The sequence below is a fragment of the Hippichthys cyanospilos genome, chromosome 5 (genome assembly GCF_059441005.1).
Source record: "Hippichthys cyanospilos isolate Australia breed blue-spotted pipefish chromosome 5, RoL_Hcya_1.0, whole genome shotgun sequence".
Taxonomy (NCBI): Eukaryota; Metazoa; Chordata; class Actinopteri; order Syngnathiformes; family Syngnathidae; genus Hippichthys; species Hippichthys cyanospilos.
Window position 1 is genome coordinate 26,146,506 of NC_142373.1, and position 13,053 is coordinate 26,159,558.

At 39.8% G+C, this 13,053-nt stretch overlaps 1 pseudogene; it reads right to left on the reverse strand.

Moving 5' to 3' along the window:
* Window positions 1-9,519: 9,519 nt before the first annotated feature.
* On the reverse strand, window positions 9,520-10,748 carry LOC148424137 (uncharacterized; annotated as a pseudogene).
* Window positions 10,749-13,053: the final 2,305 nt, after the last annotated feature.

The window sequence follows — 13,053 nt, forward strand, 5'->3', positions numbered from 1 at the left end:
GTATTGCACAGAGTAAAAATAAAAGTGAGCCGGATTACGAAAGCAAATTTTAGCTGAATTTTTGATCGATTGTAATGTCTGTTATTCAGTCGTACTAATCCACACCCATTTAGGACAGGATACCCCCCCCCCCCCCCCTCCAAACACACACAAACACCTCTCCAAAAAAGGCATTTGCATATTATATATATATATATATATATATATATATATATATATATATATATATATATATATATATAATATAATTATATATTTTAATTAAGTGCATTAAACCGCCCACCCCCCAACTCTTTATTAATTATATTCCAAAGGGGAAATATTAGGAAATGGTGCTTAATAATATAGTTAAACATAACCAGCTGTGAGGTATGAATATATATACTCAATCAGATGTGGCAAAAATGTGTGTGAGAACAGTTCAAGTCCAGATTTTCCTTATAAATGGAGTTGTAAACGTAAATGGAAGAAACAATGATCCAAACAGAACATTTGAAGTGGAGGCTATTTTGACAAGTAAGTCTTTTCCCTTCTTTAGAGGTTCATAGAAAAAAAAAAAAACCCTTTATGCTCGGTATGTAAGACTAGAACCTGTCAAATCGTTTGAATAGGTAGCAACCAAATGATGAAGTGTCAAGCACCAAAATGCGAGTGGAGTTTTTCTAACAGGGATTAGCCTAGGGATGAACTGTGGTATTGTATGAGGAAGACTGGGGTGACTGAAAAGTATGTTAGAACAGTGAAGGACATGTATGAGGACGGATAAGACAGTTGTCAGATGTGACTTACTCGAAACACCATCTTATTTTGAAAACTAAAAGCTGCTTCGAGATACTTCCTTTCACTTACTTTGCAAAATAAAAGGGTCTAGTGAGCATTGAGGTCTCGACACTGTAAACGTGTCTCATTATGGACAGTTTGTGGTGTAGTGGTGAGATCAAACATGAATGGCAGGTGGCGACCCAGTTTCTCCGTCTCTTTCTTGTCAGATGTTTTCAAAAGATAATCATCATTATACAGATAATCGTTTAAGTGCATGAATATAAATATTAAGAAGGACTTGTAAACTAGTTTAGATTGATACACTAACAAAAGTACTTTTATACATATTCATGAAAACATTGTGAACTAAAGTGTGCTAGCCTGAACCATTAAATTGCAGGGCTGAAAATGAGTCCAAATCCTGTCCTGGAGCAGAGGTCACCATTTGAGTTAAATGTGATCCACAATGAAGCTTGTACAGTGTGCATTTTTTTTATTTTTTGCCATATTCACTATCATTTCCTCCCCTGAGTTGTGTGGGGGTCAGAGAAGCAGCTGACCCCTCCCTCTGATGCAGGCAGACAAGCCGCCATGGGGGACATGACAGACTGACCCGCCCAACGGCCATGATGGATCTGCTGGAGGCTGACGGGACTTCTCTGGCTGACATCCAGGAGCCACCGTCGGCTTCGAATGCAGTAGAGCTTCACACATCGTGAAGGTCACTACCTGGCGTTACACAACAGTTTCCTGATGGAGGCAGATGGCCACTGCACCTCAAAGTCAGGTCTGGGTGGAATTGTCTCTTACGTACCAGTACAGTCTAACTGACTACGGCAGTGGATGCTGAGTGGTAAACTCAAACACATTGACTTTAGGCTCTGAATAGGCACACTTGGATCAGAGTTTACCGTGTTTGGCAATTTGGTAATTTGTGCTGCAGCATGTTGTAAATTCCAGTGAATGGCCTTTTCTTTTCCTTGCCTCTGGCACACCTGATAATTTGGTGAAAGAAGGTAATTTAAATGGGTGGGCTGGTGGGTGGGCGGTGTAGTGAATTTTTTCTCTGTGAAGAGGGTCAGACCCAAGTGGATTGGTGATGAAAATGAAGACATCCTTGATTCAGCCATGTTTGTTGAATAAAAAAAAAAAGTTTATTTTTACATAATGCAGTTGATGTCAGAAGAGGCTCTTCTCCAAAATCACTTCCACTGCGCAGGCCCCTGCTCTCTTGTGTCTCCCTAATTATAAGAGCGTTGCCTCCATACAAACATGTATATTCAAATTACTCGTCCCCTTTTGTTGCCAGTAAGACAACCCCTGGCTCCAGGGTCCACCATAGGTCTATTACCCAGGACAATAAAGAGACAGGTGGTCAATCACATCCTCTGGTTCAAACCCAGGAAGAACACACCCCAAAATCATGTCTGCGATCGAACTTTTGTATGGTTGACCTTTAAGTCTCAGTTGAGGCTGACCAGAAAACACTATTAGTGGTCTTTACACACATACTTTGAGACAACTAGTACAATGTTACCTAGTCTTTATTAAAATATAGATAGATGGACGGACGGACGGACAGATAGATTTGCTCATTCTTTCACAAAGTTGTTGTTACATGTCTGAAAATGTCGATAAAAAATAGGACTAATTAAGCTTGTGAAGGCTACATTTGCAACATTAACTTCACACTCTACTCACCTCATCTCCATCCCACCCATACATGCACACTTACACATATACCGTCATTATGATGTGATGATGATGACTATATGCAAGACTTCTCGCAAAAGTGCTTTAATTCCAGTCGCAAATGTGTTGATTTTATTGTTAATACATGTTTAAATCGATTGATGAGTGATCAGCACTGGTGGAACTTAACAGCAGTCCAGGGGGTTAGCAACTAGCACCGCCGTAGCTCGGATGTTGACAGCGCAAACAACATTGTAAATTTTCATTCATTCATTCATTGTCTGTACAGCTTATCCTGTCTGTGGATGTGCTGGAGTCTATCCCAGCTGTCTTAAGGCAAGAGGCAGGGTACAGTGTGTACGGTTCAAACAGCGAATCTGGTCATCTCTTTCTCCTTTCATCTGTGAGGAAAAACTAGTGATGCACGGTTGTGGGTTTATTGAATTCAAAGCTCCTGTCAGGCGTGCGAACATGTTTGCAGTTCACTGATAACCCCTCTTCTCTCATCCACATCCATTGATTTCAAGTTTCAACCTTATCACTTAATCTAAAACAAAACTCTCGTCACTTCCAGGACGTTTTAACTAACTTTTACATTAAAGAGACATACTAATAAACAGACTGGTGAGAGGCTGAGGTTTAGAAAACAAAATTTTGACAGCTTGCTTTGAAAGCTGTTTTATGTAATTGTCGTGTCAGTCTGAACATTCGGGTCACCATGTGAACATGTAAAACAGTTTAGAGTTGAAGAAGAAATATGAACAATAAAATAAGTACGATAGTGTCATGTGACAGGTTATAAACTTTCTTGAAAATCCCTATTGGGATTTTGTGTGAAATATGTGAGAGCTTTCCGGTATGCATCGTAATTTTGCATTTTTTACATGGTAACGGCGCATGCCTATGGACATAAGCAATGTGATAGCGCAAGTTGATGTAGAGAAGAAAACATTTCAATCTCGCGATCCAACTACATGGTAACAAAATGGCCACTTAATGAAAACAAGCTTCACATCACTCAATGTCAAAACTGCAATCAAGAGTCACGAAAAGTTATGACTGTAAATATCATTGGTTTTAACCACTGCAAATTTTGGAACATCGGCCTCAACATTTAAAAATTTAGGGGAGCCAGTATTTCTGTTATGTTTCATTCTTTCTCCCCGTTGTTTAACCCATACTGTATGCTTTCAGGACCTGTCTGAGGGGCGGAACCACCGGCTGCACACCTGTTAGCAATATCCAATCACTCTTATTTAATGCAGCCAGATCAGAGTGACAACACTGGATTATTCTATGGGTCCCGCGTGTGTCCTGTGCAGTCCGGTTATTCCGAGTCCTTTCCAAGTCTCCGCCTGGTTGTTTCTTTGTCCTGTTTGTATTGATTCTCTTGTTGCTACTTTTAGTAAGTACTTTTCCGAACCATTCTTTGTTGTCACTTTGTCTCCCCCGGGTTTATTTCTATTGTTTTTCTTTGCTACTTTTACAGTTAGACGTCGTCGCTCTGTCGGTTCCGTCCCTCCTGCCCTACATGGTTTAATACTTCACATTGTGCAATTTCGTCAATGTCGTCCTTGGTGTCCAGTTTATGCTCATAGTGTGTTTGGTTTATTTTGCGTGTGTCTCTGTTCCACTCGGGTGTTACGTGCTCCTTTCGTTATTAAATTATATTCCTTTGCTACTTTGAGTCCTGTCTCTGTCTGGATCCAACTTCAACTTTTATTTTTCGGTGTCGAACACCACCACAATTTCAAAAGGTAATCTGACATGATTGTGGATTTCAGATGGGATCAAATCTTGAAAATGGGTGGGGTAGGGTTTCAAGAAGGATTTCAGAAATGTAGCAAAACTTTAAAATTAGTCAAATTCAAGATTCAAGAGTTTTTATTGTCATATGCATAGTAATACCACACAATGAAATTCTTATTCTGTTCACTTCATAATTGAGCAAATAATAACAGGCAATTTAAAAACAACAACAACAAAAAACAGTAATAGTGCATGCGTGTAGTAATAATGATCCACTAATAAATGATTACACTCTGAGCATATTACGGAGTAGATTGAGTGGAACAACTGTACACATATGAGGAAGATGTGCAAAATATCATATAGTGCAAAATATTTTGTAATTAGCTGCTTTCCTGCACTGTGCAAAGTTGTAAGGTGTTTGTGTGCATGCGGTAAGAGGCAGATTAGTGTGTGAGGGATTTTTTCCGAATCTGGATGACCTGTAGGTAGAAGTTGTTTGCCAACCTGGCAATCCTGGGCCTCAGCCTCCTGTAGCAGCTGCCCGATGGCAGCAGTTCAAACAGGTTGTGTTGTGGGTGAGTATTGTCCCTGATGAGGTTGTGTATCCTCCGCAGACCGCTGGTGTGGTAAATGTCCTGCAGTGACAATAAATTTGTATTATTCTATGTATATCATTTTGCACTTGATCTGTTTGCCTGTTATTATGATAGACATAGACTACTGTCTAATTAAGCCTTTCAGTATAGTAAAGTGAAAATAGGTTGGTCTTGCTCATATGAAATAAATGTCCTGACAGATTTCAATATCAAAAATGAAAACAAATTGTTTTGTTTCCCACAAGACATTTAGCTTTTATCTCATTTACAAGTGAGTGGTTACAGGCCCGATTTGATATATATGAGAGCTTGTGTAAAAACATTTCAGATTCAGTGTACAGGTGTGCTAGCCATTGTGAGAATAGTGTTCTGTATACGTATTTATATTTTCAAACCTTCTAAAGGAAATAAAAAGTTAAAAACTTTTTTGAATTTCTCAAATTGAACCAATGTTTGGCACAATTCTCTACATGCTCTTCTTGAGTTAAATTAACATGTCATTAAATTTTTAAATATTGTAGACAAAGACAATATTATTAGTTATTGGCTAAACATGAATTGTGATGTATTACTAATCTCATCTTTATGAAATAGTAATAAACATTGACATTTTAAATTATTATATATACAGTGGGCCCCCGGTTTACGAAACCCCTGTCATATGTATTTTTCATCTTACAATGTGGACCGCGGCATTTTTTTGTCCCTCTCTTATGCAAAAACCTTTCATCTTACGAACCATCCAACATGCCGGTTAGTGTGTCTGCATTATTTTTTTTGCTTTGCTGCGTCAACAAAAACAACTTTTCTCGCATGTCATGGAAATGCTGATATGCTATTGATCAATTGAGGCAGTCACGGAGATGCGGATATGTTATTGGCCGGCGTCACGTCAATCACAGAAATGCCGGATTGCAATTGGCCGAACTCCCTCACCTTGTTTGATGGCACGAGCTGGTCGGTGTGTTGTGAAGACTTTGCAAACTTTTATCTGTTAGACATGGCTTCTAAACTTGCAAGTGGCGGTAAAGGAAGAAGTAAGAGGATGACGACAATAGAAACGAAGCAGGAGATAATAAAAAAAATACGGAGGCGCATGCATAGTTAACCTTGCTAGTGAGTATGGCCGTAACCGCTCGACAATTGCTACAATTCTCAAGAACAGGGAAGCTATTAAAGCAAGCAAGTCTTCTAAGGACATGACTTTCCTTGCAAGGGGACGGACCTCGGTCAAAAACAAAATGGAGAGCCTTCTTCTATTTTGGATTAAAGAGAAGGAAATCGCTGGTGATATGTTCTTGTTTTAAAAAAGTTCTCATTTAAACAAAAAAAGTCATTGTTTAAAAAAAGTTCTCGTTTAGGGAAAAAAAAAAAAAAATCTGCGGGTTCGTCTCTGCTCTCCTCCGCCTCCACCATCTCAAGTCACGTCGCCCCAAAGGTAAATGTCATTTTTCCTGTGTATATTTATGTTATATAATTTAACTGTAAAGTAGATTGTTACTTCTTTTTAATATGTGTACAAAGTCGTGATGTTTTTACCTAAGGTTGTTGCATGCATTCACTAATTAACATAGGTTTGGATTGCCTGTCATACGGCAAATTCGAGTTACGAGCCTAGCCGCTGAACGGATTAAGGTCGTAATACGGGGGCCCACTGTGTATGTATATTTTTTATACTTGGTTAAAAGTCCCAAACCTTGAATTTGCATAGTAAAGGGCCTGTCGTACAGTACTTCAGTCATCAACTTTTTGAGAACATTCCATGGCGGAATTATTTGGGGAAAAAAAATCTTAATCATAAAAGGAATACATTGTATTCAATTTTTTTTCAGTGCTCACCTCTTGCCCAGATAACAGCTTTACACAGCTTAGTATTCTCAGTCAGCTTTATGATATCGTTGATGGTTTCTGATCTAGAATGACTTTCAGTTGACAGGTGAGCGTTAATATGGCATTACTGGCTTGAATTTGTTGATTGCTTGATGTGTTTTACACCATTTGAATTTAAAGGCATTTCTAAACATTTGACTGGTACTGTTTTGGAACTAATTAACAGCTACTGTACATACTTGTTACTTGGTCTTTGCTTTCGGCGCCAACTCTGGCTTCTGTTGGTGGTGCGTTTGTGATGGTGAGGGGACATGTTGTTCCATTTGGGAGCAGTTTATATCGACGCCACACAATGTTGTCTTTCTTTATGGGAGCTCGTCCACGAGTGTCTATGAGTTGTTTTCTTTGGTGGAATGCTATACATATGAATATACCAGGTGTTAGGCATCTGTGAGTCCAACTTGTCACTATCGCTAATTTGCTAGCTAATTTTAGTTTCATCAGCATGTTATAATATGTTGCTTTGTAAAGTTTAGCTCGTTAGCATTTTTGTGTTAGCTCATTACCATTTTTGTACTGAAGGGAATATCATTTGTAGTTCATTTGAATGGTACACAGTTTGTGTACATTTGGTAAGATATGTGATATTTTTCATATGGGACTTGCCACTTGAGTGGGTCTTCAATCAATCAATTAAATTTTATTTGTGTAGCCCTGAGTCACCGACGTCTCAAAGGGCTTTCAAGGTGAAAAGAGGTCTTGTCGAGACTTCTTTTGAAAAAAGAAGTCATACAGAGACATCTTTTCAGTGTAAGGTACACATCAGCATCCCCTGTCAAAGCTCCCAGAAGGGGAAGGAAAAACTCAAAAACCCCAATTTGGGGAAAATCAGAAACCTTCACAAGGGACCACAGGTAGGAGGAGCCCGCTTCCAGGCCCACTGGTTGAAGTGGATGCTGCATGTACCAAATACAGTCAACTATAGAGAAACACTATAGGTAAATACAGATACACATTATAGATGACAGAAAACAAAATGTGCTATATAGTGCAATGATGTCTTGACAGCAGGCAACGCCATTGGGCAGGAACCTTCCCACAGTCCAGCCAAGTGGACCACAGATGGTCGATCTCTTAACCCGCAATAGTCGATCAGCGCGGGGCCAAATGGGGTGGTCAATTTGGAAGGCAAAGCAGGTCAGCTAGTATCGGAGTAATACGATTGAACTTTCTCGTCATTGTCAAGAGTCTCGCTGCAGCATTTTGCACAGACTGCAGGCTTCTGACGCAGGACATGGGAAGTCCAGAAAACAAAACGTTACAATATTCAAGGCGCGACGTAACAAATGCATGATGTAATGTTGCAGAATCTCTGGGAGAAACTTTAGCGATATTGCGAAGGGAAAAAAAAAAAAAACGCCGTTCTTGTTGTGTTATTAATATGTGTCTGAAAACAGAGAGTTAAGTCAAATACGCAGAGGTTTTTTGCAAAATTATCTGGGGCTATAGTGCAGTTATCCAGGTTCAAAGTGGTATTTTTAATCCAAGTGCTGATGATGAGCAGGGCCAATAAATTAACATCTCTGTTTTACTAGGGTTAAGAAGCAGAAAGTTGGAAGACATCCATTGTTTGATCTCGGCAAGGCAGGCTTCCAGTTTACTGCACTTGTACGGATCTTGTAGTTCTTAAGGCATGTATCAGCCGTGTATTATCAGCATAGCAATGAAAAACTAAGCATGTTTACGTATAATATTGCCAAGAAGGATGGAAAACCTCGAGTTTGGTTGTTCGCCATTTACGCTCAAGTTTTCTACTTAACAATTTAAGCACGCACGTTTCATCCGTAAACCACGGAGTGTTCCATACCGGTGTGTCGCTGCTTCTATTATTTGTGTAAAACCAAATGCATCGATTATTGCTTGAAATGCGACAGTAAGTGGCTCCAATGGGGAGTTCATATGAATATTGAAGTCACCCATAATTAATATATTATCTGCATGAGTTATTAAATCAGGCATAAGTTCAGGTAATTCATCTAAGAATATGTTCCATATTCATATCCAGAATATGGACCGAGAGGACGGTAAATAATAATACCACATAGAATGGTGGTGAGGCGCTCAATCGCATAACGAGAGCCTCAAATGCCTTGAAGGTGTGATAGTGATAGTGCTCGTGCTAAGTTTAAGACCAGATTCAAGGTTTAATATGATTGTTTAATATGATCATTTACAAGAAGGGCTTTTGAGGAGGGTGACCTAATATTCATGAAGCCGAACTTAAATCGGGAAAGTTTACCTGAACTATTCTGAGTTGTAATGTTAGAAGTACTAATACTAATAAGATTTTGATGCCTGGGGCTCGGTTTGTATTTTGAGCAATTAAAATCGTGTTACAATGTTTGTAATGTAGAAATTCAGTTCACATATTACTATTAATATTAATATGTATTAATAATATTAATATAATAATATAATATAATATATATATATATATATATATATATATATATATATATATATATATATATATATATATATATATATATATATATATATATATATATATATTATATATAATATTAATATTAATATTAATATTAATATTAATATTAATATTCCGCCTAGGTACTATGTCACTAATTCGACCGGTTAAGGAGGCATGGCTACTTTCCTTAATTAACATCACCTCAGCAGAAATCTCATCACTAGGGGATTCAGCATTAGGTATTACAACAGTGTGTGGATTGCAGTGACCTAGACTAAGTATACTATGTGTGTTGTAACAGTCCAGCCTAGTGCCAGTTAACTCTAGCCTTAACGATTCCACACTCGTTCTAGTGGGCTCCCTACTCACCTGCGACTTGACATGCTCTAATGTGAGAAGTCACGGAAAGCTCAAACAGTAATCTATGTTTCTAGAAAGAGTGATGGCGCCTTCCCAGTTAGGGTGAAGGCTGTCCTTCTTTAGCAGGTCGGGCCGGCCCCAGAAAGAGGGCCAATTATCTACAAACTGGAAACCTTGCTCTCTACAGAAACTAGCCAGCCACTAATTAAGCGAGAATAATCTGCTAAACCCCTCATCATTGCCTCTTGCAGGCAGAGGGCCAGAGACAATTACTCGATGCAAACTCATCTTTCTAGCAAGATTACAAGTCCTAGCTATGTTCTTTGTAATCTCAGACTGCCTCATTCTAGTATCGTTGGAGCCGACATGTATCACTATATCAGAGTAACTAGTGTTGACTGCACTATGCTGGTGTCTAGGCCTCTTGCATGTCACCTCCCTAAGGCTAGCTTCAATGTTGGGTGCTCTGGCCCCAGGAATACACAATACGGTGGTTGGCATTGTAAGCTTAATGTCACGGGTGAGTCCCCTATAACTAATGTGCGGGAGCCAGTAGACTGAGATGGAGTGTGCCTAAAAGGGGAGCTAAAACGATTATGTGTCTGAACAGTCTCACTGCAACTAGCAGGCTTCTTAGGGTTAATGCTAGCCGGACTAGTGGGTAGGCTACAACCCGCACTAGCCAACGCTAGCGGCATAGGGATAATGCTAACCGGAGTAGCGGGAGGGCTACGGCCCGCACTATCAGATGTGTCCGTCTGATCTACAATTATCAAACTACTCTGCTCTAGCTGACGGGCCTGTCCCTCCAGGAGAGAAAGCCTCTCTGTGAGAATGGTGCAGGTGTTGCAAGTGACTGATGCAGTGAAGGTGCACGAAGCCATGCTTATCTACTACAGCCGAGCGAATACTTACACTAGCAGAGCTGCACGAAAACGAGGATGAACGGAGCTAGGAGTTGTTCAGAGAATTGGTGAATCACTAGCTCACAAAGAATGGAAACAGTCCTCAAAAATAAATGAAAGAAAAACACTGGACACAGGTCGGACAGGTGGTAGAAAAAAAAAAATAGAAAAAAATAGGAAAATATCATTCTTCTTTCCAGCTAGCTCTAAAACAGCGGGAATGCCAATCCAAATGTCACGATACAATACAATCTTGATCAATGTGTTGACGGCTTCTGTCATATTGGAGAACCCCTCGATGACTATCAAATGCACCAGCCTCACAGTCTTATCTATGGCGTAGTGGTGAACTTCATCTGCCATAGCTCCTGTGCTGTCATGGACGACAGCTGGCCAAATTTCCCCCCAACTTGTATTAAGTGTTTGCTCTTTCATTTGATTTAGAGATTTCTGATTGTTTTCCAGGCACACAATATTGTATCCCTGCCAGTAACTAGTAAGGCCTTGTTGTTTTCGTTGATGGAGGAGATGAGGCTTTCCATCACGGACCTCATGTGCAGTGCCTTGAAGGTATGAATGGCCCCAGTCAATGGACTGTAAGAGGAAAGTAGTGTTGGGGGTAGGAACTCCACTTAGACCCCGTTGTATTGGAGGTCCGTTGGAGATACAGCTTCACCTGCGGGATGGAGCAGTTCATGAACCAGTCGTGTGTAAGACCTTTTGTTACCATTTTCATCACTCATTCAGTAGACGGGCAGAAAGGCTTTGTTTTAATGTTTCACTGCCTGAGGATTCAGGGACTTGTAGATTAAGGCGGGCTTGAGCATGAAACCCGTAGAATTCCCACACATGAGAACAGGTACTCAATCTTTTTGCGCCTTGAAACCTTACCTTTTTGCTTCCTACTTGTAAAGGAAGGTCCTGCATGGCATCCTTTTCTATCCATTTGCACAACATACTTGTTATAATGAGTCATAACGTGCTTGGTGTCCTTGAAAAATGTTACAGAGGCAGTTTTATGGATGTTGGCTTCATCTTTTTCTTTATGTAGCGAACTGTTGATTCATTCAGTCCATGATGCCTTAGCATAGCTGCGGCCTGTTTTAATCATGTTCAATAATGTAGCTTTTTCCTACACCGCCATCCTTTTTCTCTTCCTTTTGGGGTTACAAGATAATTTAGTGGGTGGAGGACATTTTGGGGCCTTTTCAAGAACATTACAAGCAATAACAATGAATTGGCACTCGACAGAGAGAGAAACTGGGTAAATTGTCTCGGCCAATCAGCTTGCCGGAGTACCATGCCAAACCAAAGGAGGGCGGCTGAGCTGGCCTGTGGACTTAGACAGGTGTTGTTACCTCATATTCTAAATACAGTACGTTTAGGGGCTGGAGTCCCCCCCAACACCACTTTCCTCATACAGTACATTATAAATACCTCCATGGCAAGTGCATTTATAGTTACCTCGTCTGTCAGGCATGCAGGAAACCGTCACAGCACTTCTCTCCGCAACATAGCTCTTTTAAAAAAAAAAAAAAAAATAGGGCGCGACAGGTCAGGCGCAAAGTAGCGAGTGATCACTGTATATCCTTTTCTTTGCAGTTTTACAATATAAATGAGTGAGAACCACACTACTACTAAATTAAAGTTCCACACATGTTGCTGTTTGCTGTCTGTATACCTTGATGAAAGCCATCCTAACATCTAGGGAGAACAGAACAAGTCCATTATAGTGGTTATTTATCTGTGAAAATGCAGATGATTGTTATAAAAGCGAACATAAATACAAGTGAATGTGTTTTACTGTAGCAACCTTGACTATAGTTTTATCCTTTCTAATTGTCTGTGGAGTCAATGAATGCAACAAGAGGTTGATGGTGGAGGGTGGGGGTGAAAGAAAGAAAAGACTCACAATAAGAGAGTTTTTTGCTTGTTCACTACTTACTTGATTTCTTCTGGATGCTACATTAATCCCCCCACCCCCACCCCCACTCCGGAGGTCCCTAAATAAATCAATAAAACAACACCAAAAGTGACCCCATGTTGGCTCTCCCACTTGTCGTTCTTTATATTGTTAGTATCCCATATTGATATGTAGTTCCCTTTTAATGCACTGGTAATCCCCATTTGGTTAAAAAAAAAAAAAAAAAAAGGTAGATCAGGATAAGGGTAATCCAGCCCAGAGCTGCTTTGAAAATTATGCTTAAAAACAAGGATGGATTGTCTGATCCTGGATACCAAAAAATTGGATTTTCAAATCTGGATAAATTTAATTCAGATTAAATACTTCGGACAGCTGCCACATGAAGATCAAGACCAGAAAGGTTTTGAAACCAGGGTACAATATCCATGGATCAGGAACGTGGGATTTGGAAATATAAATTTTAGAAAATACTTATGTCCCCTTATGTACAGAATCTCCTCTGTCCTCTGGCGTTTTGTCGCAATGCAAGCACAATGTGAGCCGTTGGAACTAGACAGAAATCACCAATCACGTCCACGAGGGTGCAGACACACACCATTGTGATTGGCGACCACATGTCTCCAAAACAAAATTCACATGTGATACATAGCATGTCACATACACAAAAGTAAAAAGCAAGATTTTTCTGAGCTTAACTTCCCTTATACCTTTTTTTTAAATTTGCCAATCAAAGTGTCACTTTGC